The sequence below is a fragment of the Dasypus novemcinctus genome, chromosome 6, assembly GCF_030445035.2.
Source record: "Dasypus novemcinctus isolate mDasNov1 chromosome 6, mDasNov1.1.hap2, whole genome shotgun sequence".
Classification (NCBI taxonomy): Eukaryota; Metazoa; Chordata; class Mammalia; order Cingulata; family Dasypodidae; genus Dasypus; species Dasypus novemcinctus.
The window spans coordinates 101,995,564-102,022,260 of NC_080678.1; the positions used below are offsets into that span (position 1 = coordinate 101,995,564).

At 39.6% G+C, this 26,697-nt stretch overlaps 1 pseudogene; it reads left to right on the plus strand.

Annotated features, from left to right (window-relative positions):
* Window positions 1-26,697, plus strand: part of LOC101417092 (tyrosine-protein phosphatase non-receptor type 20-like) — an 87,598-nt pseudogene that overhangs the window by 607 nt on the left and 60,294 nt on the right.

Genomic DNA, 26,697 nt, shown 5'->3' on the forward strand with positions numbered 1-26,697 from the left:
CCCTTTCTCCTGGAGAGAAAGTCCCGCCCGGGCTGGCGCAGCCCGCGCCCCCGGGTCCAGCCTAGACTCTCCTGGCTCGGAGGCGGAGCTGTGGGGACCTGCCTGCTCAGCGCCCCTGGGCCAGGGCCAGGCGCTGACAGGGCCGCGGGGCCACGCCGCGTTCCAAGCCTGCAGGGAGGTGGGCTGGGGTCCCTCTGAGTCCACTGGCCTGGAGCTGTCTCTGGGCTGGGGTTGCAGTGACTGAGCACGGGCTCTTCTTTCACATCCCTGAGCTCAGCACTGCGATCACCACCTGCTCTGGCTGCGGGTGGCGGGGAAGTGCCCTGTGCGCGGAGGAGGGGAGCCCCGTGCTCAGCCCTTATCAGACCAGGAGCCTCGGCCCCGGGACCAGCCGTGCCCACACCGTGGAGTCGGATGCCAGCGGCGCTGGGACTCGTGGAGTCGGTGGTGGGGCCGCCCCGCGGGGCCGGCTGGTCCTTTGGGGCCTTTCTCCTCCACGCAGCTTCCCGGGGGGACATGGCTGAAGTGTCTGCTGAGGGAGGGAGCGCAAAGCCGGCGTGCAGGGGCTCCGGGTGCGAGCACGTGTTGTTGAAGGGAGGGCCTAGGATCCCAGCTGCTGGGGGAGAAGGGGCAGGCAGAGGGTGCCTGGAACCCCTGGGAGAAGGCGTCACTCCATAATTTTATAATATATATTCAGTTCATAATAGCACAATCATACAGTATTTGTTCTTTTGTATCTGGCTTGCTTCACTCACCATAATGTCCTCCAGGTTCATCCATGTTGTCATGTTTCCACATTTCTTTTATGGTTGCATACTATTCCATTGGGAGAATACACCACAATTGGTTTACCCATTCATCAGTTGATGGATACCTGGGTTGTTTCCAACTTTTAACAATCGTGAATAATGATGCTATAAAGAAGGGTGTGCAGACGTCTGTTCGTTACCCTGCTCTCAGTTCTTCTGGGTATATTCCTAGTAATGGTATTTCCAGATCACATGGTAAGTCTATATTCAACATCCTTAGAAAATGCCCAACTGTCCTCCACAGTGGCTGTACCATTCTACATTCTAACCAACAGTGAATAAGTGTTCCTACCTCCAGCACTTACAGTTTTCCAACTTTTACTAGCGGCCAGTCTAACAGGTGTGAAATAATATCTCGTAGTTTTGATTTGCATTTCCCTAATTGCTAGTGATGTTGAACATACTTCATGTGTTTCTTCACCATTTGTATTTCTTCTTTGGACAATTGTCTTTTGAATTCTTTTGCCCATTTTTTAATCAGGCAGTTTGACTTTTTATTGTTGAGTTGTATGATCTCTATATATCATGGATATTAAACCCTTATCAGATATGTGATTGCCAAATATTTACTCCCATTGATTCAGCTGCCTTTTCACCCTTTTGACAAAGTCCTATAAGGACCAAGTGTTTAATTTTGAGGAGGTCCCATTTATCAATTTTCTCTTTCATTGTTCGTGCTATTGGTATAAGATTAAGAAAATATTACCTACCACAAGATCTTAAAGATGTTTCTCAACATTTTCTTCTAGGAGCTTTATAGTTGTCTCTTTTATATTTAGGTCCTTGATCCATTTTGTTTTATTTATTTTTACACTTTTTAAATTAAAGTTAATAGATTACAAAGAACACTACATTAAAAAATATTTTAAAAAACATGAGGTTCCCATATACCCCACTCCCCACCCCCACCCCATCATTTTTGTAAATTATATATTTTTGAAGATATATACATCACACAAAATAAAGTTACATTAAAAAATATAAGAGGTTCCCGTATACCCCCAACTCCCGCACCCCACTCCTCCCACACCAACAACCTCCTCCATCATTGTGGCACACTCATTGCACTTGGTGAACACATTTTGGAGCACTGCTGCACCTCATACATAATAGTTTATGTGTAGTTCACACTCTCCCCCCATACATTCAGAAGGTTATGGCAGGATATATAAAGTCCAGCATCTGATCCTGCAGTATCATTTAGGACAACTCAAAGTCCCCAAAATGCCCCCACATCACATCCCTTCTTCCCTCTCCCTGCCCTCAGCAACTACCGTGGTCTCATTCTCCACCTCAATGCTACAATTTCTTCTATTACTAGTCACAATAGTTTTATAGTAAAATGTCAGTAAGCCCACTCTAATCCATATTATATTCCTCCATCCTGTGGACCCTGGGATAGTGATGTCCATTCTACCTCTAGATCAAAAGGGGGCTTAGGTTCCATGAATGATGAATGCAATTCCTCTGCTTGCAGTTGTTGGCACTTTTGATTCCCTGGTGCGGTGTTTACCATCTTCACCTCTCTGTTAGCTGGCCTGGCTAAGTCCAAAGAAACAAAGAGTAGGAGTCCCAACTCTACTGAGGCTCAAGGCCCAGCTGGCACATGGGCAGTCCAGACCCCTAAGCATGCACCATCCCTAGCACCAACCACAGTTTCAGTAAAAGTGACAGAAGAGGCATGTGTAGGAAGGTCACATCTGAGTCCAGCTCTATCACACTCAGGAGCACAAAGTCCAAAGTAGGGCCCTCTGACATGGCACAGAACTCCAAATCAATCTGCCCTGACCATATACTCTGTGGATCTCCATAGCCTTCAGGAGACCCAGCACCTAGGGTTGCATCTACTTTGGCTCTCTCTGGGGTCCTGCTGAGGTGTGCATAAGTGTGACCCTTCTGATGACCTCCCAACTCGTTTTTGAAGACTCTTAGCCATATAAACTCATTTGTGTTTGCCAATTCCTCCTTTTATTCAAGGTCAAAAGGTTATTTTTAACACTTGATCATACATATAGGCTGAGATATTCTGCTGGTCTGAGTTGACCCTTTTATTCAAGGTCTCTTTCTAGTTGCATCAGCAGTTAGTGATTGGTTGTAATCCCTCGGGGCCAGGGAGGCTCATCCCTAGGAGTCATGTCCCATGCTGGGGGGAAGGTAATGCATTTACATGCTGAGTTTGGCTTAGAGAGTGACCACATTTATGCAGCATCGAGGCTTTCATGAGGTAACTCTTAGGTACCCTGCAGCTCTAAGCCAGTTCATATTTCAGGCACACAGGTTCATAAGCATAGTCATCAGTATAAAGGGCTCATTATTGGACCATCCTTCCTTGTTGGTCTTTGCCGTTGCACTTGGGGGATTGTTGCTGTTCCATTGGGGACTGTGACAGAGCTCCCCAGGGTAGGAACTCAGTACTCCCTCTGTTGATGTTTGTAACTGTAACTACTATAAAAATATCCAACATGTATCAGAACATTTTTATGTCCCCTATATACATGCCCTGGAGAACTCCCCCTCACTCATGTGCCCCCCATCAATAACATCCCACACCAGTGTTCCTCTACTGCGATAGTTGAACCTCTTTGTGGTCCAAATTTTCTTCAGCAATGAAACCTAATATATTGCCAAATTCAATTAATAGGAAATTGAAATACAGTGATGGGTTTAAAGCTTAGAAATAGAATACATAATAATTGAGAAATACTAAAGTAAAAATGAATTGGTGTATTAATAAAATGTAAAATATTATAAACCTTTGTTTCAAACATTTTGCCTTTTATCATTGTAATAGGTGTTGCTCTGTATGTACAGTGGGAAGGCACTTTCTTTCATTTCTTCCTCAGTGTCTATAGCCTTTATTTTTCTAATTTTTAGAAAATGTTTTAGATCACAGTAACTCACATACACAATATAGGGAACTCCCATATACCCAACATCAAACTCTTTTCCCCTTTCCCGTGCAATGATCTTTTTACACGTTCATGTTATATTTGCTGCAGCTGATGTACAGATATTGAAATATAGCTTTCAAACATGGTTCCATTTTGGTTTACATTATGGTTTATATTCTTAGACTGTACAAATTTCTAAATTTTTAGCTTCCTTATGTTTTACATTATGGTTTACATTTTAGTTTATAAACTTTTATACACTTTTGGTGTAAGTTAACATGTCCTATCTCCATCATTGTATGATCTTGTGGAGCACTTCCATTGCCTGCTAGTTGCCCTGCTTCCGTCTATTCTATACCTCTCTCCCCCTCACCTCAGGGCCCACAGTGACAATTAATCTTCACTACTTGAGGGACCAGATTTACAGATACTGCAACAATGCTGAGGGCTTGGCATAGTAGACTGCCCTAACTAATTGGGAGCCACCAATTCTCTCAAGAGACCAATTCCCTCTATTTGGGAACATCAGATCTCCCCAGGATGTGGTACACTTTTACACTCATTGTATGGGTCTCCACCCAATGATATAACACACTGTTCTTTTGTATGTTCACTTTCAGAGGCCATTTCTTCAAGCTCACCAATGCTTTCTTCTGCCTCTTCAAATATGCTGTTATATGATTCCAGTGTTTTTTAAATTTCATTTATTGTACCTTTCATTCCCATAAGATCTGCTATTTTTCTATGTATGCTTTCAAATTCTTCTTTGTGCTCATCCAATGTCTTCTTAATATCCTTAATCTCTTTTACCATCTCATTGAATTTATTAAGGAGATTTGTTTGAACATCTATGATTAGTTGTCTCAACTTCTTTATGTCATCTGGAGGCTTAACTTATTCCTTTAACTGTGCCATAGCTTCCTTTTTCTTGGTGTGGATGTAATTTTTTTGTTGATGTCTTGGCACCTGGCTTACTAGCATAATTATTCTGGGTGTAGTTTTTCTCTTTAGTTTAGGGCTTCTTGCCCTTTCTCCTTTGCTGATTGTGCAGTAGAAACCAAGGATGTAGTTGGTATTATAAGCTGTGGAGGCTCAAGCTGCCCTCATTACCCCAGGGACTGATGAAGCTTCTCCCAATTTTCTCCTTTTCCAGGGGTAGGGATGGAGTCACAGCTGTGTGGAATAATTCAAGTTGTTTAGGCCTATACTCTATTTGCCCAGAGAGACTGAAGTCCCTTCATGTCCTTTTCTCCCCTACCTGGGGCTGTGATGGAGCTGCAGCTGTGGGCAGCAATCTAAGCAGTGTGGGTCCAAGATGACTGCAGTTGCCCTGATAGATTTCTGATTATTCAGTCTGTGCCAATCAAATGTACCTGCAGTTTACTGCATAGGCTGGTGCAGGGCCTGCCAGCCTTCTCCCTGCTAGGGGTGGGGCTGCTGCCTAGGCTAGGGCTGTAGGCTGATCTGGGTGAATGAAACTGGTTCCTACCCTCACTGTGATTTTCTGTCAGCCCAGCTTTCCCTCATGCTGGGGTCGGAGTCAAAATGGCAAGTACCAGCCTCTTTTTGACCTGGACAAGTTCAAACTTTATCTATTCTTAGGGTTATACTTTAGCCAGTCAAATCTGCCAATCAGTAGCTGAAATCAGTGTCCGACCATCTCCTCCTCCCCTGTTTTAGGGAAATGGAGCTTCAAATTCCAGCCACAGAATAGCTCCTGGGACAGTTTGTACTGCCAAAGTAGGATGATCACTGGCCTCTGTGGCTTGGCTGGTAATTTCCTGGAGAGGCTGGCACAGGTCCCCCTGGCTTCCAGGTGGGGTTTGGTCTTATGCTAGAGCTGCAAACTGATCTAGATGGAGAGAAGCCAGTCCCTACCAGCACTGTGATTTTCATTCTGCCCCACTTCTCCTGATGCCAGGCATGGAGTTAAGATGGTGGCTACTGGCCTATTTCTGACTTGGACAGATTCAAACTTTAGCTTTCTCAGGATTATACTTTAGCCTGCTGAATTTACTCATAAGTAGTTGAAGTTGTTGAAAAACTGTCTCTTGTTCCCCTGTTTTTGGGAAATGGAGCTTTCAATTCCAGTCCCAGAACAGCTCCCAAGGTGGCTTGAGCCTCCAGTAGAGGATGGGCACTACCCTCCTTGGCATTGAGGTCTCTACTTATGAGTCTTCTCTGCAGATGGGCAGTCTCCTCTTTCCATTCTTTCCAGGATGTTGCAGAATGCTCTTCTGGTCTCCTGGAAGCCCCAGATAGGTGTTTCAGCTAGCTGCAGATAGCTCTGGGTGTTTACTAACTGCCCTGTAGCAGAAGCTGACTCTAGGAGTGCCTTACTCTGCTGCCATCTTGCCTATTGATGGATGGGACTCTCTTGGTTACAACTGTAGACTCTCTCATTTCCTTGGCATGGTGGTTATTCATCCTCACCTTCTTGTTAGTTGTCCTGGTTGAGTGCAATAAACTGGAGAGTAAGCGTTGAAACTCCGCTGAGGCTCAGGTCCTAGCTGGTACATGGGCAGCCCAAAGATTCAAATCTCTTGGACATACACCTAAGATCTCTAGCACCAAATATAGATTCAAATAAAATGGGATGGTGGAGGCATGTGTAGAGAAGTCACACCTGAATCAAACTCTGTCACACTGGGGAGCACAAACTCCAAAATAGGGCCCACCGGCAAGGGACCAAACTCTGGAGCTATCTGCTGTGACAGTAGGCCCTGGGTGTCTCCGTAGCACTCAGGAGCCCCACTATTTGGGGCAGTATCTACTTTGGCAATATATGAGCTCCTACTGAGACTTATATAAGCATTACCTCTGGAATGACTTCCCGACTCACATTGAAGTCTCCTAGCCATATAAACTCATTTGTCTTTACTCCCCCCCCTTTTTTTTTTGTTTAAAGAAAATATTTATTTATGGTTTTTATTCAAACACACACAGAACAGGTTTTCATATTTTGAACCTTGAGTGCACAGACAGGGATGTCATGCATGGAATAAATGCTTTTCCAGCAGAGCTATTCCCTGATGCATTTAAGTATTAGGATGATTAGGCAGAAAAGAAAAAGACTTACTTGATAGAAATCTGCTCATAAACCTGCTTGAAAAAGGACATGATTTAAACCTTATTCCCCCTTTTATTCAAGGTCTTTTTCCAGTTCCATTGCTTTTGGGTGCTTGGTAGTAATCCCTTGGTGCCAGGGATGCTCATCCTTGGGAGTCATATCTCATGCTTGGAGGAAAATAAAGCATTTTTATGCTGAGTTTGGCTTAGAGAGGCCACATTGTAGCAACAAGGTGGCTCACAGGAGGGAACTCTTAGGCACCCTGTAGCACTAGGCTAAGTTGCAATTTAAGAGCAAAGTCTCATAAGCATAATTGTCAGTATCAAGGGTCCATCAATGGACCATCCTTCTTTAGTAGTCATTGCCCTGCACTTCGGGGATCAGTGATGTTCCATTAGAGAATGTGGCAGAGCTCCCAGGATGGGAATTCAATATTCTTTGGGTTATTGTGTGAATCTCCACCAACTGTGACAATGCCCCATGAACATTTGAACATATTTATGTACCTTATAGGTTTGCCCAGGTGAACTTCCTCCCATGTGTTCCCTATCACTGAAACCCATACCAATGATCCTCCCCTGCCACAGTTGTGACCCTTTTGTGGTCCAAAACTTCTTCAAAAATGAAGCCAAGATCATGAAATACAATTAATAGTGAAATGAAATAATAATGATAGGTTTAAACATAAGAAATAAAATATGTAATAATTTAGAAAAAGTAAAACTAAAATAAAAAAATTGGAATATTAAAAAAATAAAGAATATTAAAAATTTTTGATGTTTTTTCATTCATCACTGTAAGATCTGTTGTCCTGTGTGTATAGTGGCATTTTATTCCATTTATTCCCCCAGTGTCTTACTTTTTTTCATTTTGTCTTAAAAGCAGTTTTATTATTATTACTTTTTTCATTAACAAAATTGGAATTTTAATTAGAATTGTCTTCAAAGCAAACTGTGGGAGTCTATCAAAATTAGATCATAATGTCAAATTTACCATACTAGAAAAACCAGACAGGATAGAAAAAGAAAATTATAGGTCAATATTACTGAGGAATAAAGACTTGGCATCTTTAAAATATATATTATTATATAGAATACAGCATTATATGTAAAGAAAAATACACATTACACAAATTGGGTTTAGTCTGAGGATGCAAGGTTGATTCAATTCTTTTTATCTTTATTATGCTTTTGTGTGTGTATGTGTGTGAGATGATATCTCATTACGGTTTGTTTTTTTTTTAATTTTAAAAATTAAATTGTCTTTTTTTAGAAAAGATACATAGATTTCAAAAAATGTTACATTAAAAAATATAACATGTTACCACATACCCCACACCCCACCGCCCCACTCCTCCCACATCAAAACCTCTTTTATCATTGTGGCACATTCATTGCATTTGGTGAATGCATTTTGGAACACTGCTGCACCACATGGATTATAGTTTAATTGTAGTTTACACTCTCCCCCAGTCCATTCAGTGGGTTATGGCAGGATATATAATGTCCAGCATCTGTCCTTGCAATATCATTCAGGACAACTCCAAGTCCCAAAAATGCTCCCACATCTCATCTCTTCTTCCCTCTCCCTGCCCTCAGCAGGGCCACTTTCTCCAGATCAGTGCTACAGTTTGTTCTATTACTAGTCACAATAGTTCTATAGTAGAATACAGTAAGTTAAATCTAATCTATATTTTATTCCTCCATCCTGTGGATGCTGAGTTGTTGATGTCCACTCCACCTCTATATCAAGAGGGGGCTTAGATCCCACATGGCTGATGGACACAATTCTCCTGCTTGGAGTTATAGGCACTCTTGGTTCCCTGGTGTGGTAGTTGACCACCTTCACCTCCCTATTAGCTGACCTGTGCAAGTCCAACAAACCGGAGAATAGGACCTGCAACTCTGCTGAGGCTCAGGGCCCAGGTGCCACATGGCAGGTCCAGAGATTGAAGTCCCCTGGGTATACACCAACCCCAGCACCAACCACAGGTCCAGTAAAAGTGATAGAAGAGGCATGTGTAGAGAGGTCCCATCTGAATCTGGGTCCAAGTCCATCACACTCAGGAACACAAATTCCAAAGTAGGGCCCACTGACAAAGCACTGAACTCCAGAGCCAACTGCCATGATTGTAGAGCCTGTGTGTCTCCATAGCCCTCAGGAGCACCAGTGCCTGGGGTTGTATCTACTTTGGCTGTCTCTGGGATCCTGATGAGGCATGAGTAAGGTCAACTTCTATGATGACCTCATGACTCTTTTTTGAAGTCTCTTAGCCATATAAATTCATTTGTCTTTACCATTTCCCCCTTTTAATCAAGGTCTTTTCCTAGTTGCATCACCAGTTAGTGATTGGTAGTAATCCCTTAGCACCAGGGAGGCTCATCTCTGGGAGTCATGTCCCATGCTGGGGGGATGGTAATGCATTTACATGCTCAGTTTGACTTAGAGAGTGGCCACATTTGAGCAACATGGAGGCTCTCAGGAGATAACTTCTAGGCACCCTGCAGCTCTAGGCCTCATAGAAATTTCAGGCACACAGGCTCATAAGCATTGTCATCAGAATCAAGGGCTCATCATTGGAGGATCCTTCTTTACTGGTCTTTGCCCTTGCTCTTGAATAATTGTTGCTATTCCATTGAGGAATGTGACAGAGCTCCTCTGGCTGGGAACTCAGCACTCACTCAGTTGTCATTTGTAACTCTAACTACTATGAAAATAACCAAGACATCTTCAACAATAAATTCTAATATATTGCCAAATTCAATTAATAGGAAAATGTAATAGTAGTGATAGGTTTAAAGATTAGAAATAGAATACATAATTTAGAAAAGCTAAAATAAAGTAAAAATAAATTGGTGTATTAAAAAATGAAAAATACTATAATACTTTGTTTTTGAAGTTTTGCCTTTCATCACTGTAGTGGATATTGCCCTGTATGTACAGTGACAAGGCAATTTTTTTCATTTCTTCCTCAATGTCTACATCCTTTTTTTTTTTTTAATTTTTAATTTGCCTTAAAGATTCAAATCACAGTAAAATCACAAATACTACTTAGGGGACTCCCATATATCCATATATCTACCATCAAAACCTTTTCTGCCTTCCCCAGCAATGATCTTTTTACATGTTCATGTTATGTTTGCTGCAGCTGATGTACAGATATTGAAACATAGCTACCAAACATGGTTCCATTTTGGTTTACATTATGGTTTATATTTTAGACTGTAAAATTTTCAAAATTTTTAGCTACCTTATATTTTACATTGTGGTTTACATTTTAGCCTATAGACTTTTATACATTTTTGTTATAATTTAACATGACCTTTATCCATCATTGCACAATCTTTCAGAACACTTGCATTGCCCTCCCCAGTTGCCCTGCTTCTATCTATTCTATTCCTCTCTCCCTCCCCTCAGAGCCCACAGAGACAACTGGTCTTCACTGCTTGAAGGACCAGATTCACAGATAATTGCAACAATGCTGTGGGCTTGGCTTTGGGAGCCACTAATGCTCTCAAGAGACACAATTCCCTCTATTTCAGAACATCAGGCCTCCCCAGGATGTGGGTACACCTTCCCACTCATTGTATGGGTCTTCACCCAATGGTATAACACACTATGACAAGATGAGCACTCACACACTCCCTAGAAGCCTGCCCCTGTGCACATCCCACCCCCCTTAAGAACCTTTAAGCAGGTAATCCTTCCTTATATTATTTTCTAAAGAGTTTTTTCAACATTATGGTGTCAACCACACACACAACAATCTCCCATGTTCAACTGTTCCCCCAGCCCTCCCCCCAATTCCTTGGGCCATCTGACCCACCCTTCCAAACCTAGCCCCCCTCAAGCCTTCACTGCCCCACCCAAAGATATCCTTAATTCTCCATCTTATCCTTTCCTGTATAAATACTTACCTCTACTTTATCATAGATTTCAACCATGTAGGCATCAGCTCACAACCTTCCTCTCTCCCTCAATTTCCTATAAGCCTATCATCCAGTCTCTGGCTCTCTGAGACAGTTTGATTTGCTTATTTCATATCAGAGAGGTCACGTAATATTTTTCCTTCAATGCCCGACTTGCTTCACTCAACATAAGGTCCTCAAGATTCATCCATGTTATCCCATGTATTTGTACTGTATTTCTTCTTATAGCTGAGTAGTATTCCATTGTATGTATATACCACATTTTATTTATCCATTCATCTGTTGATGGGCATTTGGGTTGATTCTAACTTTTGACAATAGTGAATAATGCTGCTATGAACATTGGTATGCATATATCTGTTTGTGTCCCTGTTTTCAGCTCTTCTGGATATATACCCCGCAATGGGATTGCTGGGTCATATGGCATATCTATAGCTAGTTTTTTTAGAAATCACCTGTTGGAGAAAATATGGCTCTTACTGAGACATGGAGACTGATTGACCATAAGCAAAGAATTTATTTACTGAGAAACTCTCCCAATGGAGGGAATCTGAATAACAGATTTCAATCTCCCCACCAGCATGGTGGGGGTCTGAAGAGAGACTTCAGCCCACTCCTGGAAAAGGGGAACTTGAGTTTATACAGAACTTTCCTAGGCAGAGAAATGATAGTTAGTGGGGGGGGGGGGGGTTTGAGGCTATCTATGGCTTCTTGGAAAGCTGCCAGAGCAAATGTTTCTTTTGATCTGTAGGGTTTTAAAAGGGTCTGTAAATAGTGAAGGTTTCTGTCTCCATCTCCCTCTGATATGCAGTTAGAGGTAGTAAAGATCTCCATCTCCCTCTGATATGCAGATGGTGAAGATCTCTATCTCCCTTTACTCCTGTCCTTACTGGGTTCCTTTGTTTAACCTGTGGGAAAGTGCCACAGGTGGGAGGGGGTTTACCTTTTTCCCAGTGCATATCAGGGGAAACAGGTACAGCTTGTTAATTATTGCAAACCTCTAACATCGCCAAACTGTCCTCCAGAATGGCAGGATCCTTCTGCATTCCCGCCAACAGTGAATAAGTGTTGCCATTCCTCCACATCCTCTCCAGCACTTGTAGTCTTCTTTTTTTTGATAGCTGTCACTCTTATGGTAGTAAGATGGTATCTCATTGTAGTTTTGATTTGCATTTCCCTAATAGCTAGTGATTTTGAGCATTTTTTTCATGTGCATTTTAGCCGTTTGTGTTTCTTCTTTGGAGAAGCATCTGTTCAAATCTCTTGCCCATTTTTTAAATGGGTCTTTTGTCTTTTTATTTTCGGGATACAGGAGTTCCTTTTATGTGCAGGATATTAGTCTCCTATCAGATACATGGTTACCAAATATTTTCTCCCATTGGGTAGGCTGTCTTTTCACTTTCTTGACAAACTCCTTTGAGGTGCAGAAGGCTTTAATTTTGACGAAGTCCCATTTATCTTTTTGTTCTTTTGCTGCTCATGCTTTGGGTGTGAATTTCATGAAGCCATTTCCTATTACAAGGTCCTGTAGATGCTTCCCTACATTGCTTTCCAAGGTCTTTATGGTCTTGGCTCTTATATTTAGGTCTTTGATCCATCTTGAGTTTATTTTTGTATAAGGTGTGAGAAGGTAATCCTCTTCCATTCTTTTACTTATGGATATCCAATTCTCCAGGCACCATTTGTTGAAGAGGCCATTCTCTCCCAGTTGAGTAGGCTTGGTGGCCTTTTGAATATCAGGTGACTGTACATATGAGGATCTGTATCAGATCTCTAAATTCAGTTCCATTGGTCAGTGTGTCTATCCTTGTGTGAATACCATCCCACTTTTTTTATGTTTTATTTTTTTATTTCTCTTCCCTCTCTCCCCTCCCCCCCATTGTCTGCTCTGTGTCCACTTACTATGTGTTCTTCTGTGTCCGCTTGCACCCGTGGTGGCACTGAGAAACTGCGTCTCTTTTGTTGTTGTTGTGTTATCTTGCTGCATCAGCTCTCCATGTGTGCAGTGCCACTCCTGGGCAGGTTGCACTTTTTTCAACATGGGGCAGCTCTCCTTGCAGGGTGCACCACTTGAGTGGCATGGCACTCCTTGCACATGGCAGCTCTGCATGGGGGCCAGCTCACCACACAGGTCAGGAGGCCCTGGGTATTGAACCCTAGACCTTCCCATATGGTAGGTGAATGCTCTATCAGTTAAGCCACGTCCACTTCCCTACCATGCCATTTTCACTATTGTAGCTTTGTAGTATGTTTTGAAGTCAGGTAATGTGAGTTCTCCAATTTCATTTTTCTTTTTTAATATATCTTTGGTTATTTGGGGCCTCTTTCCTTTCCAAATAAATTTCATAGGTAGGTTTTCTAGTTCATTAAAAATTGTTGTGTTGATTTTTATTGGGATTGCATTGAATCTGTAGTTCAATTTTGGTAGGATAGATATCTTAATGATAGTCTTCTTATCCATGAACAGGGAATATTCTTCCATTTATTTAAATCTTCTTTGATTTCCTAGAACAGTGTTGGTTTTCTGTGTATAAATCTTTTACATTTTTAGTTAATTTTTAATCCTGGGTATTTGATTATTTTAATTCACTATTGTAAATGGTATTTGTTTCTTGATTTCCTCCTCAGATTGCTCTTTATTGGTGTACAGAAATGCTACTGGTTTTTGCACATTGTTCTTGTAACCTGCAACTTTACTGAATTCCTTTATAAGTTCTAGAAGCTTTGTTGTAGATTTCTAAGGCTTTCTATGTATAGGATCATGTCATCTGCAAATAGTGAAATTTTGACTTCTTCCTTTCCAATTTGGATGCCTTTTATATCTGGTTCTTGACTCAGTGCTCGAGCAAGTACTTCTAACACAATAGTAAATAGAAGGGGTGATAGTGGGCATCCTTGTCTTGTCCCTGATCTTAGAAAGAAAGATTTTAGGATTTCACCATTGTAAATGATGTTACAAAAGTCATTTTAGGTCACAGTAAAGTCACATACAGTACACAGGGGACTCACATAGGCCCAACATCTTCCCTCTTTTCCCCCTTCCTGTATCAATAAACTTTTTATATATGGATGGTACATTTGTTACAACTGATGCATAAATATTTATACATAGCCACTAACCATGGTCAATGGTTTACATTATGGTCTACACTCTAGACCACACATGTTTATAAATTTTTTAATGAAATTCAACATGGCCTGTATCCATCATTGCAAGATCAAGCAGAACACTTCCATTGCCCCCTAAATACCCCCTCTTCCATATACTCTATTCCTCCCTCCTCCTCCTGTGAAGACCCACAGTGACTGCCAGGCTTCACTCCTTGAAGGACAGGATTCATAGTTACTTGCAACAACACCAAGGGCTTGACACACTGGCCTGTCCCCACCTTTTAGGAACCACCCATGCTCTCTGAGACACCCACCCCTCTATTTGAGAATATATTGGTCCTCCCCAGGATGTGAGTCCAACTCCTTCCCTCTCATTATGTGGGTCTCCACCCACTGATACAACACACTATAACAAAATGATCACTTGCACATTCTTTAGAAGACTGCCCCAGGTGCACCCTGTCCCAAATGCCCCCTCATCCAACACCGTAAGACAGTAAACCTTCCTTGTCATATTGCCAAAAAAAGTTTCTCAACATTGTAGTTTCAACCACATACCAGCCAATCTCCAGAGTTCACCTGCTCCCTCCTCAACCCTCTCACAGTTCTATAAATGTCCAACCCACCCTTCCCCCTCACTCTCCTGTCAAACTTACATCACCCAACCCAATAGTATCACTACATCCCTGTCATATTCCTTCATTGCACAACTACTCATTTCTACCTTATCATAGATTTCGCCCAAATGGGCATTGGCTCACAACTTCCTTCTCCCTTTCTATTTCCTGTAAACCTATTGTCCAGACTCTAGCTCTCTGATTCTGCTTGATTTGCGTAATCCCTATCAGTGACGTCATGTAATATTTGTCCTTCAATGCCTGGGTTGCTTCACTCAGCATAAGGTTCTCCAAATTCATCCTTGTTATCCTGTGTGTTGCTATTGTATTCCTTCTTAAAGCTGAGTAATATTCCATTGTATGTATGTACCACATTTTATTTATCCAGTCATCTCTTTTTGGGCATTTGGGTTGATTCTAACTTTTGGCAGTAATGAATAATGCCACTATGAACATTGTTGTGCATATATCTGTTCATGTCCTTGCTTTAAATTTTTCTGGGTATATACTCAGTATTGGAATTGCTGTTGTGCATATATCTGTTCATGTCCTTGCTTTAAATTTTTCTGGGTATATACCCAGTATTGGAATTACTGGATCACATGGCAGATCCATAGTTAGTTTTTTGAGGAACCACCAAACTGGCCTCCACAATGGCTGGACCCATTCTACATTCCCACCAGCAGTGGATGAAGGTTCTCATTTCTCCCCATTCTCTCCAATACTTGTAGTCCTTTGTTTTTTCAATGGCTGCCTATCTAGTGGGTTTAAGATGAAGTCTCATTATAGTTTTGATTTGCATTTCCCTAATAACTATTGATGTTGAGCATCTTTTCATGTGGTTTTTAGCCATTGTATTTCTTCTTTGGAAAAGTATCTGTTCAAATCACGTGCCCATTTTTTTTTAATGGGCTGTTTTTCTTTTTCTTTTTGAGATATAGGATTTCTTTATATATGCTGGATATTGGGCTCCTATCAAATAGATGGTTACCAAATACTTTCTTCCATTGAGTAGGCTGTCTTTTCACTTTCTTGATAAACTCCTTTGAGGTGCAAAAGTTTTTAATTTTGAGGAGGTTCCATTTATCTATGTTTTCTTTCGCTGCTCATGGTTTGGGTGTGAAGTTTGGGAAACCATTTCCTATTACAAGGTCTTGTAGATGCTTCCATATGTTATCTTCCAAGGTCTTTATGGTCTTGGCTCTTATATTTAGATCTTTGATCCATCTTGAGTTGAGTTTTTATAGGGTGTGAGATGGTGTTCCTCTTTCATTCTTTTGGATATGGATATCTAGTTCTTCAAGCACTATTTGTTGAAGAGGGCATGCACTCCCAGTTGAGTGGGCATGGTGGACTTGTTATATATCAGATGACTGTATATGCAAGGATCTATATCAGAACTCTCAATTTGTTTCCATTGGTCGGTATATCTATCCTTGTGCTATTACCATGCAGTTTTGACCACTGTAGCTTTGTAGTAGTTTTTAAAGTCAGCTAGTGTGATTCTTCCAATTACATTTTTCTTTTTCAATATTTCTTTGGCTTTTTGGGACTTCTTGCCCTTCCAAATAAATTTCAAAGTTTTTCCAATTTGGTAAAAAACGCTGTGTTAATTTTTATTGGAATTGCATTAAATCTGTAGATCAGTTTGGGTAGGATAGACATCTTAATGATGTTTAGTCTTCCCATCCATGAACAGGGAATATTCTTCCATTTATTTAAGTCTTCTGTGATTTCCTTTAACAGTGTTGTATGATGTTCTGTGTATAAGTCATTTACATCTTTAGTTAAATTTATTCCTAGGTATTTGATTCTTTTACTTGCTATTGTAAATGGGATTTATTTCTTGACTTCCTCAGATTGCTTATTATTGGTGTACAGAAAAACTACTGATTTTTTGCATTGATCTTATGATCTGTGAATTTACTGAACTCATTTATAAGCTCCAGAAGCTTTGTCATAGATTTATCAGGGCTTTCTATGTATAGGTTCATATCATCTGCAAAGAGTGAAATTTTGACTTCTTCCTTTCCAATTTGGATGCCTTTTATATCTTTTTCTTGCCTAAGTGCTCAAGCAAGTACTTCTAATGTTAAATAGGAATGGTGAGAGTGGGCATCCTTGTCTTGTTCCTGATCTTAGAGGGAAACATTTTAGGATTTCGCCATTGTAAATGATGTTAGCTGTGGGTTTTTCATATATATACCCTTTATCATGTTCAGAAAGTTTCCTTGTATTCCTGTCTTTTGCATTGTTTTTATCAGGAAAGGGTGCCGTATTTTGTCAAATGCTGTTTCTGAATCTATAGATATGATCATGTGATTTTTTTTTTGATCTGTTTATGTGGTGTATTACATTGATTGATTTTCTTATGTTGAACCATCCTTGCATACCAGGAATGAAACCCACTTAGTGATAGTGCATAATTTATTGGATGTATTGTTGAATATGATTAGCAAGTATTTTGTTGAGTATTTTTGCATCTACATTCATTAGAGCGATTGGCCTATAATTTTCCTTTCTTGTGGTGTCTTTGTTTGGCTTTGGTATTAGGGTAATGTTGGCATCATAGAATAAGTTAGGCAATGTTTCTTCTACTTCTATTTTTTGGAAGATTTTAAGCAAGATTAGTGTTCTTTCCAGAATGTTTGGTAGAATTCACCTGTGAAATCATCTAGTTTTGGACTCTTCTTAGTTCAATCTTGTTACTTCTGATTGGTCTGTTGAGTTCACCAATTTCTTCCTTTGTTAATGTAGGCTGCTTTTGTGTTTTTAGGAGTTTGCCCATTATCTCCAAATTATCCTTCTTGTTGGCATATAATTTTTCAAAGTAACTTCTTATGATACTCTTTATTTATGTGGGGTTGATGTAATATCTCTTTCCTCTTTCTTATTTTGTGTATTTGTATCTTTTCTCTTTTTTTTTCTTCGTTAGTCTAGCTAAGGCTTTGTCAATTTTGTTGATCTTCTTAAAGAATCAGGTTTTTGGTTTTGTTTGCCTAGTGCTTTATTTTCAACTTCATTTAGTTCTGCTCTAATCTTTGCTATTTCCTCCTTTCTACTTCCTTTAGGTTTACTTTCTTGTTCTTTTTCTGATTCCTCTATGTGTCCATTTAGGTCTTCAATTTTAGCACTTTCTTTTGATGTATGCACTTATGGCTATGAATTGCCCTCTCAGTACAGCTTTTGCTGCATCACATAGGTTTTGATATGTTGTGTTGTCATTTTCATTTGTTTCAAGGTAGTTACTGATTTCTTTTGAAATTTCCTCCTTGACCCACTGTTTGTTTATTAGTGTGTAGTTTAACTTCCTTATCTTTGTGCCAAATCAGGTTCCTTGCCCTTACTGATTTCCAGCTTCATTCCTTTGTGGTCAGAGAAGTTACTTTGTATGATTTCAGTCTTTCTGAGTTCACTGAGAATTTTTCTGTGGCCGAGCCTGTGGTATATCTTGGAGAATGATCCATGTGCACTCAAGAAGAATGTATATCCCACTGTATTTGGCTGTAGTGTTCTGTATAAGTTTATTTGGTCCAGATTCTCTAATGTGTTGTTCAGAGTCTTTGCTTCTTTATTGATTCTGTTAAGAAATTCTGTCTAGTGGTGTTAATGGTGTATTAAAGTCTCCCACTATAATTTTAGAGGTATCTATTTCTCCAGTTAGTTTTTCCAGTGTTTGCCACATGTATTTTGAGTCACCCTGGTTAGGTGCAGAAATGCTTATGATTTTTCTTTCTTCTTGAAAGATTACCCCTTTTACTAATATATAGTGCCTGTCTTTGTCTCTTTCAATAGTTTTGCATTTAAAGTCTACTTTGTCTGATATTAGTATAGCTACTCCTGCCCTTTTTAAATTGTTGTTTGCTTATAAAATGGTTTTGCAGCCAACCTCTTTCAGACTCCTTGAATTCCTGGGTCTAAGATGGGTTTCTAGTAGACAGCATATAGATGGGTCATATTTCCTTATCTGTTCTGCCATTCTTTGTCACTTGACGGGTGAGTTTAATCCATTAACATTCAGTGTTATTACTTTCAAGGAATTACTTATATAAGCTATATTTTCTTTGGATTTATGTATGTCATGTGTTGTTTTTGTTTCTCTGTCTTTTTTTAAATTTATTTTTTCTTACACTGTCATCAAACTCTCTCTCTCCTGTTTTTTCCTTTCAATCTGCTGTACTCCCTTTATTATTTCTTGAAGGACAGGTTTTTTATTGGCATACTTCCTTGCTTTCTGTTTGTCTGTGAATATTTTGAATTCTCCATCATTTTTGAATGCCAGTTTTGTTGGATAAACTTGGCTATAAGTTTTTTTCTTTTAGCAGCTTAACTATGTCATATTACTGCCTTCTTGCCTCCATAGTTTCAGATGACAGACCAGCACTTAATTCTATTGAGCTTCCCTTGTATGTGATGGTTCTCTTTTAAACTCTTGCTGCTTTCAGTATTCTCTCTTTGTCTTTTGTCTTGGACAATTTGACAAGTACATGTATTACAGTAGGCCTCTTGGGAATTATACTGTTTGTGGTGCACTCCACTTACTGGACATGTACATCCATCTCTCTCAATAAGGTTGGTAAGTTTTCAGCTCTTATATCATCCTATACTCCTTCTGTTCCCTTTCCCTTCTCTTCTCCCTCTGGGATGCCTATAATGCATATTTTTGAGTGTTTTGTGTTGTTCAGATTCTTAAGTCCCCGCTAGATTTTTGCTCTCTTTTTATCTATCATTTCTACTCTCTGTTTGATTTCAGCTGTACTGTCTTCCACATCATTAATTCTTTCCTCCGCCTGTCCGTTCAAATCTGCTGGTATATGCTTCCAGTGTATTTTTGATTTCTTGGATTGTGCCTTTCATCACCATCATATCCATTATCTTTTTATATATGTTTACAATTTCTTCAGTATGCTCTCCCAGCATCTTCTTAATATCCTTAATCTCTTCCTTTTCTTAATTAAATTGGTTCAAGATATTTGTTTGGACAGCTCTGATTAGTTGTTCCATGTTCTGTATCTCCTCCTGGTTTTTAGTTTGTTCATTGGACTGGGCTATGCCTTCCTGTTTCTTAGCATGACTTATAAATTTTTGTTGGTTTTTAGGCATCTCTTTATCTTGATGGGTTTATTCAGTTGATTAGTTTCTCTCTCTACTTGGGTTTTATTTAATTGCTGTTTTTGTGTGTGTGGTAAGTTTTCTCTTTGACACTTAGTTCTTCCTATTCTGTTTCCTTACTGTTGTCTGTGTTCCCTTGATAGAGAAAGATTAGGGCCAGAGAAAAGGAAAGAGGTAAGAAGAGAAAAAGGATAACAAAAATAATAATAGTAAAAGATAGAAGAGGAACCATATAAGGCCTAGGAAAATGAATAATTAACTCATGTAAGAAGTACAGAGGAATTAGAATAAAGAAGAGGGGTACAATGAAATGAAAAACTGAATAGAGAAAAATATCTAGAATGAATTAAAAGGCCTGAATGGTAAGAAGAGACAGAAAGAGAAAAAATACAATAAGAAAAAAAGTTAAAAATGAAAGAAAACAGAGAATAGAGGAGATAGAAATAAAAATAAGAAAAATTGAAGACTAAACATAGAGAGGCAGAATTTAAGAACCAAAACAGAAAGCAGAATATTGGAACATAAGGAAGGAAGAGAAATAGCATAAATAGACAAAATCTGTATACAAAAAAAAGGGGGGGAAACAAAGGATGGGGAAACATAGCAAACAAGAAACAAGACAGCAGTACCTAATTTTTAAAAAATGGTGAGGAAGGGGAGGAAAAGGGGAAAAAAAGAACAAAAAAATAAGCAATCAAACAAAAATTTAGGAGAAACAGCCTTCTCACTTAAGCCCCTGAAGAGCTTCTCAGGTTACTAGTGTTTGTCAATCAGTTACCCTGCAGCCTGCCCTCTGCAAATTTTGAATCGGATTTTAGCAAGTAAAATAAGTAAAATTTTAAAAAGGAACCTTTTTTGAAGAAAAATAAGAGACCCAAGAGAAGCTAATACAATACTGTTTATGTGTTTCCTGTTCTAAAGTATCAGCTGTGTGTTTGATCACCTGGTAGATCACTACTCTAAGGAGAGGTGGGAATCAAGCCAGGGCCCTTGTATATTCAAATTGGAGACTCCTCCACTGAGCTAACCTTTCTACTTTGGTCTGTTAGCTAGAGAGCTATCCAGTCACTTTCCCCAGGATAGGCTTGACTCCCTGCAGTTGGGGTATTACTACTTATAGGAGCCTGTCTGTCCCCTGCCCCCCCTTTCTACTCTTACTGCTTATTCTCCCAGGGCAGCAGGACATGACAGTCTGTGTGACTGGATCTCCCCTCACCTTTCCTGGTCAGGTTGAGTTCCCTCCTGAAATTCAAATGGGACCCTGTTATGTGAACTCACCATGGAGAAATGACTCTCAACCTTCTTCCAGACCTCCCCCTCCACCCGGGGGACCCTAATAGGCTCTTGGAAGGTTATCAAATGCTTCCTACTGCCTGCCTCCCTTAGGGGAGTTGGAATTTTAATAGTTTTCAGCACCACACCAGTCAGTTGCCTGACTCCACCATCTCTCAGCCCAAGTTCCTCTCTCCCAGATCAGCTTGGTAAATCAAGCTGCTTGAGCAAATTTGCCCTCCCCTCTTCCTGGGGCCACCTAGGTATGCTCCCTAAAGTTCAAAGGGGGACCAGGTAACCAAGCCCACAGAAAGGAAACCCCTCTCCACCCTTTGCCAGAACCCTATTAATCCTGGAGAACGTTCCCTCCTGCTCAGTGACTATTGGGAGTCAGGGAGTTAGCTGTGGTTTTTTGCCTTGAGGGCCTAGCTGCCCACCGTTTCCAGTCACTGGGGCAAGAAACTGATGGTTTTCCTTTGGGTTTTTTTTATCTCTTTGCCCTGTTCCTTGCAGATCGATGCCCTGATGCCTCCTGCTCTGTGTGTTCCCAAAACAGCTCTCTCGGCCAGGATCTTGTTCCTTCCTAGCCTTTTTTGCGAGAGAGGTGGTGAGTGAGCACTTAAACCAATGCCATCTTGCCTCAGTCTCCAGAACACTGTCTTCATTGCAGAAAGAGCTTAAAATGCATGTCCACTTTCATGTTTGACACTGGATCTGATATTTTACTCTTTCTTCAATCAGCATTTGTGGAGTCCTCCAGTCTCTACCATCCTCCACAGTTTTGGAAAATGCATTGAATAACTCAGGCACAATACATAGTTTTAAACTTGTGAGTTAAAGAAGAAATCAAGAGGAATATCAAGTATTTAGAATTGAATACATATAAAAATATTTTACATGAAAACTTGCAGTTTGCTGATTGTACAGTGCTTTGCAAATCTAATTTAGAAGTCTTATATTTACAATAGTATCAATTATATAGTATTAGAATAAATTAAAAAGATGTGATTTGCCTTTGAGAATGTTAGAAATGTTTTTGATGGATAGCAAGGCATACTATAATGAAGATATCAGATATCCCCAACTTAATATTCATAATGAATTTAATTTCAATGTATATCTGTTTTTGCACGGTAGGTAGATTTGACCAACTGATTCAAAAATTTACTTGGGAAAGCAGAAGGTCAAGAATAGCCAAGAGAGATTTGGAAAAGAAGGAGGGAGCAGGTGTAGCTCAGTTTTGAGTGCCTGCCTTCACATATATTAATACAAGGTCCTGGGTTCAATCCCTAGTACCTCCTGAAAAAAAAAAAAAAAAAGGAAAAGAAGCAAAAAGCATGTGTACAGTATATATGATGGAGGGGTGACTTGCACTGCAAATTAGTAAGATCGTAAGATATTATAAGGTTGTACATTAAGAAAATGTGGTAATGGTGTAGAAATTGGCACTTAAGACCAGTGCATAGGTGTGGAGAGTCTTGGCAAAGACCCATGGGCACTTTATATATGACAAGTGACATTGCAAATCATTGGAGATGGAATGGTCAGCTCGATGAATTGTGCTGGAGCAATTTATCCAAATAGTAAAAATAAAACTTCAATACTACCTGTGAGTAAATGTCAATCAAGCCTGTCCTTCTCAATAAGAAAATGGTCTTTTGTTAGCCTGCTACCACCATGTTTCTCTGGAAACCTGATAAAAGTAGAATCTCCACTGTGTCACCTGGCAGCACCACTGCACAGGGTAAATTCAGTGCTGACTGGTGAACTGCATCTGGACTGGAGGGACTGTGACTTGTTGAAAGTACAGATGGAGTCTGCTCTAAATGTGGACGTTTCTCACTGTGATCCCCAGAAGTTAGGTCTGTGGGCTCTATTACACTGGTTCCTGTGGACCTGGGGCTCTCGTGGACCCACCCATGTGCTCTCACTGCCTCACACCTGCCTGACCCTAGACTGCTTTGAGGCCCCCTGCTTAGGCTGTCCTGCAAGCATGCTGAGGTTCCTCTCCATTGTCCTTCCATGAAGCTAATGGAGTGAGTGAGCAGCTCACAGCCCACTTTTGGTGGTTGAGCAGAATGGGCAGGTTCACTGAGGTTCATTCCATGGAGACTAAATCATCAGAGGGAAAAGCAAAAATGTTTAAAAAGTAGTATATGTAGAATTGATATTTTTCTTATTCATTGTAGGGAATGGCTTTTTAAATCTATGTTTTATATATAATTCAAAATGGCACTGTATTTTAGAAATCCATTAGAACTTAATACATTCCAAAACGATCAAGTTATTGCTAAAACACAAGTTGACTGATATTTATTGTAAGGAGATTCATAGTCATGTTAGTGTAAAAACATGTTTTGGCTCATTCAGCCAAACTAATTGCTTAATAGGAATGCAAGGTAGTTGTTTACATGTGTACATGTACATGCTTATTGGTAAAAATGATTGTGCTCAGGCCCCTATTCTGGAATCACATATCTAATTGTGTCTGTAAGAGTCATTCCAAGGCTAGAGCATCTCATGGAATAGAATTAAGCACCACACCCACACCCACACTAAATAGCACTAAATAGCAAGAAAGGAAAAAATAAATGCATTCAAAATTATAAACAGACACCACCAAGAAGATGAAAAGAAAGGGCATAGATTATGGCTGGAGCAGGAATGGGAGCAATAGAGTGACATGAGCTGAGGATGGAGAATTAGGCAGGGCCAGCTAATTTAAGGCCATGGGCCTTTGAACCTGTCATTCCTTTTGCTCCTTGCTGAGCTTCTTTTCATATATTAGGCACATGGCAGTTATGTATCACTAGGCTCTATTTGTTAATAGTTATCGCCAGTGGCAATGATTTATTTGTTTGCCAGTTTATTATCTGTCTCCTCATGAGAATATATACACTCGTAAGGGCAGAGCACATCTGTCATGTTCACTGGGTATCCCAAACACTTAGAATAATATCTGCACATAGGAGGTCCTCAGAAAATATTTTTTGAATGAATGAGTAGATGATGCAGAATCGAGGGCTAAAATACTGACTACTGAATCTTTATTTTAATGTGATTTTTTTCTGCCATCTAATGTAATTCAGTTTCATTCCCCATTGGACCAAGTACTGTAGAGGATGCTATAAATGCATCAAAGTGGACTAAAAGTCTTCCTCAGGCAGAGCAAAATCTCATGGGGGAGAACTACATAATATTATTGGATTAGATGGAATAAATACTAAAATAAAGATAAATATAGTGCTGGAAGTTTTATATTCACAGTAAACTACAATAATAAGCACTTGTTATAAGAATCTCAACCAGGCTACAGTGGAGCAAAGACAAGGAGTTGTGAAAAGATCTTAGTGGTGAGAAATTTTATGTAATAGGAGTTGTAGGGAATGGGTGAGGTGGAATGCTAGGAAACCTGAAGAGAGATAGAGCCAAAAATAGAAACTAGGCCAGAGTGGAAATGAATTCTATATGTGATGCCAAGGAGTATGCATTTGATTCAGTCCCATAGAATGAAAATGAAACAGAGATGGAGACTTCCTGTTTTACTTTCTCGTCTACCTACCTACATCTATCTATCTATCTATCTATCTATCTATCTATCTATCTATCTATCTATCTGTAATCTACCTACCTACCTACCTATCTATCTGTCTACCTACCATCTATGTATCATCTCTTTGTCTAGAAGGTGGATTGCTGATAAGGTGGAAGATAGGTTGGAGTGGCAAGAAGTGAAAAACAATTACTAGACAGATGTTCACAATAAATTAGTAGGTAGATGTTTACAGTAATCTAAAAGAAAAGATGAAAAGGAGAAAAGAGTTAGAAACTTGAATTTACCCATAGAAGCAAAAGAAAAAGCCATGTATTTTGCTATGGGTAAAACATAAAGTACATGTAGGAAATTAGTAGAGGTCACGGTGAGCAGGCAGGCAAAGGCCAAGTAGTCAATGGTCTACACTTATATGCCTAGCAAGAATCCATGGTTTATCTTGAAGTCAGTGGGCGGCTATAATTAGATTTGCATTGTAGGAAGAATTTTTTCCTAGACAGTGGAGACTAGACCCAAGAAGGCAATTTAGGAGACTTTTGCTAAGTGGAATTGCAAACCAAAGTTCAACCAGTGCCAAGTAGATAGCCTAAGTGAGTAAGTTGAGTAGTGAGACATTGGAAAGGAAACAGAGAAAGTGAGTATAGACTAGTATTTGAAATATCTGTTAGAGCTAAAGCAGTAGCTAGATGGAGATGGAAAGTTGAAAGGGATTTCTATTTTTAAGGTGAGAGAATTGAGAATTATGATATGTAAAAACTTGTAGATAGGTAGAGATTATATATATGTGTGTGTGTGTATATATATAGATAGATGAAAAATAAATTATGGAAAAAAGTCTCAGAGAAAGCAGAAGGAAATAGGGTTGAGAATGTGGAAGAATTAATTCTGAACAGGGGAAAGTAAGGTGTTATGAAGAATGCTGATGCATCTACGTATACAAAGAGAATGAGTTACCGACTTGCACTTCTAAGAAGAGGCTACACTTTCACAAGCCAAAGAATTAAGGTAGGGGCTAGAAGAGGGTGGTAGTTGGGAATTAGCTGCAGTGAAGGAAGGGTAGAGGAAACTGGCTAGGGACAGTAGCAAATATCTTCCAAATGGTTCTGCTGGGTTTAGAAACCCCAGTGAGCCCAGGACTTCTCTCCCACAGCTTTGGTAAATTAGGGGAGAAGAAGAATATGTGGATGGACCCAAGGAGGCTCGCTTGCAAGCCATGTGGAAGTGTAAAATAATGGAGCTTGTAATCAGACAGTGGGATTTGGGAATTAGCTCAGAAGTGGTCCATTTCTGCCTGATGGTAAGGAGAGTGGCTGAACTAAAATGGAGATGAATGTCAACTGAATAATTAGATTATCAGAGATCCTTTTTAAAATTTATGTGTTATTTGACACCATGGATAACTATATAAATTTCTTTTCTAATGAGAGTAAGCCTACCGTGTGGCAGGCCAGTGGACGCTTTGCAAGAGCAAGTTGGTGCAGTAAGGATGAAGAGGACACAGGGTCATCATGGAAAACATCCTTTGGGCTTGCAGGTACGATTTCATCATTTTTAGCAAATTTCTGAGGAGGATGTATTTCAGAGTGAGGGCACAAAGACATTTCTAATACAAATGAAGGAAAAAGTGAGAAGAAAGTTTTTAAAATGGGGGAGAACAGTTTTCTAGGATTTTCTTTCTAAATTGAAGAAAATGTCCTCACACCCCCATTTACTAGGGCAAATTTTTACTCCTTCAAGTATTTAATCATATCAAACATGCCAATTTAATACAATGAACTACTGATGTTTTCTTAAACTAGGGATTATAGATTTGCATAAATTTGAGTAATCTGACCTGTTTCCTCATTAACTTAGTTTTGATTTGTTGCATGGTTTTTACTGTTTATCTAAAATAGTAACTTTTTTGGATTACAAATAACCATATGTTAATGTGGAAAAAAAGAAAATATGAACATGTTTAATAAAATAAATCATAACACTGAAGAATATTTCAAAAAAATTATATGTATGTGTACACATTGGTATATAAGATAAACATAATAACTATAAATAGGAATATATATGTGTGCCTATATATGATATATATATATATGTATCTATAATTTTTGTGTGTGAGGTTGGAGAATCACAAATGTACCTCAAAACTTTGGATCCTAGAGGATCTAAAAGATCATCCATGTAACTTCCCATCAAGTCCTGGTGTCATTTACGCTAATAAAAACTGTATTATATTATGCAATTATTAAAATACAGGTCTCATACAGAAATAGTTAGCCAGAAAATATATTTCAAAAGTCAAGGTATAATTTACATATGGTGAAATTCACCCTTTT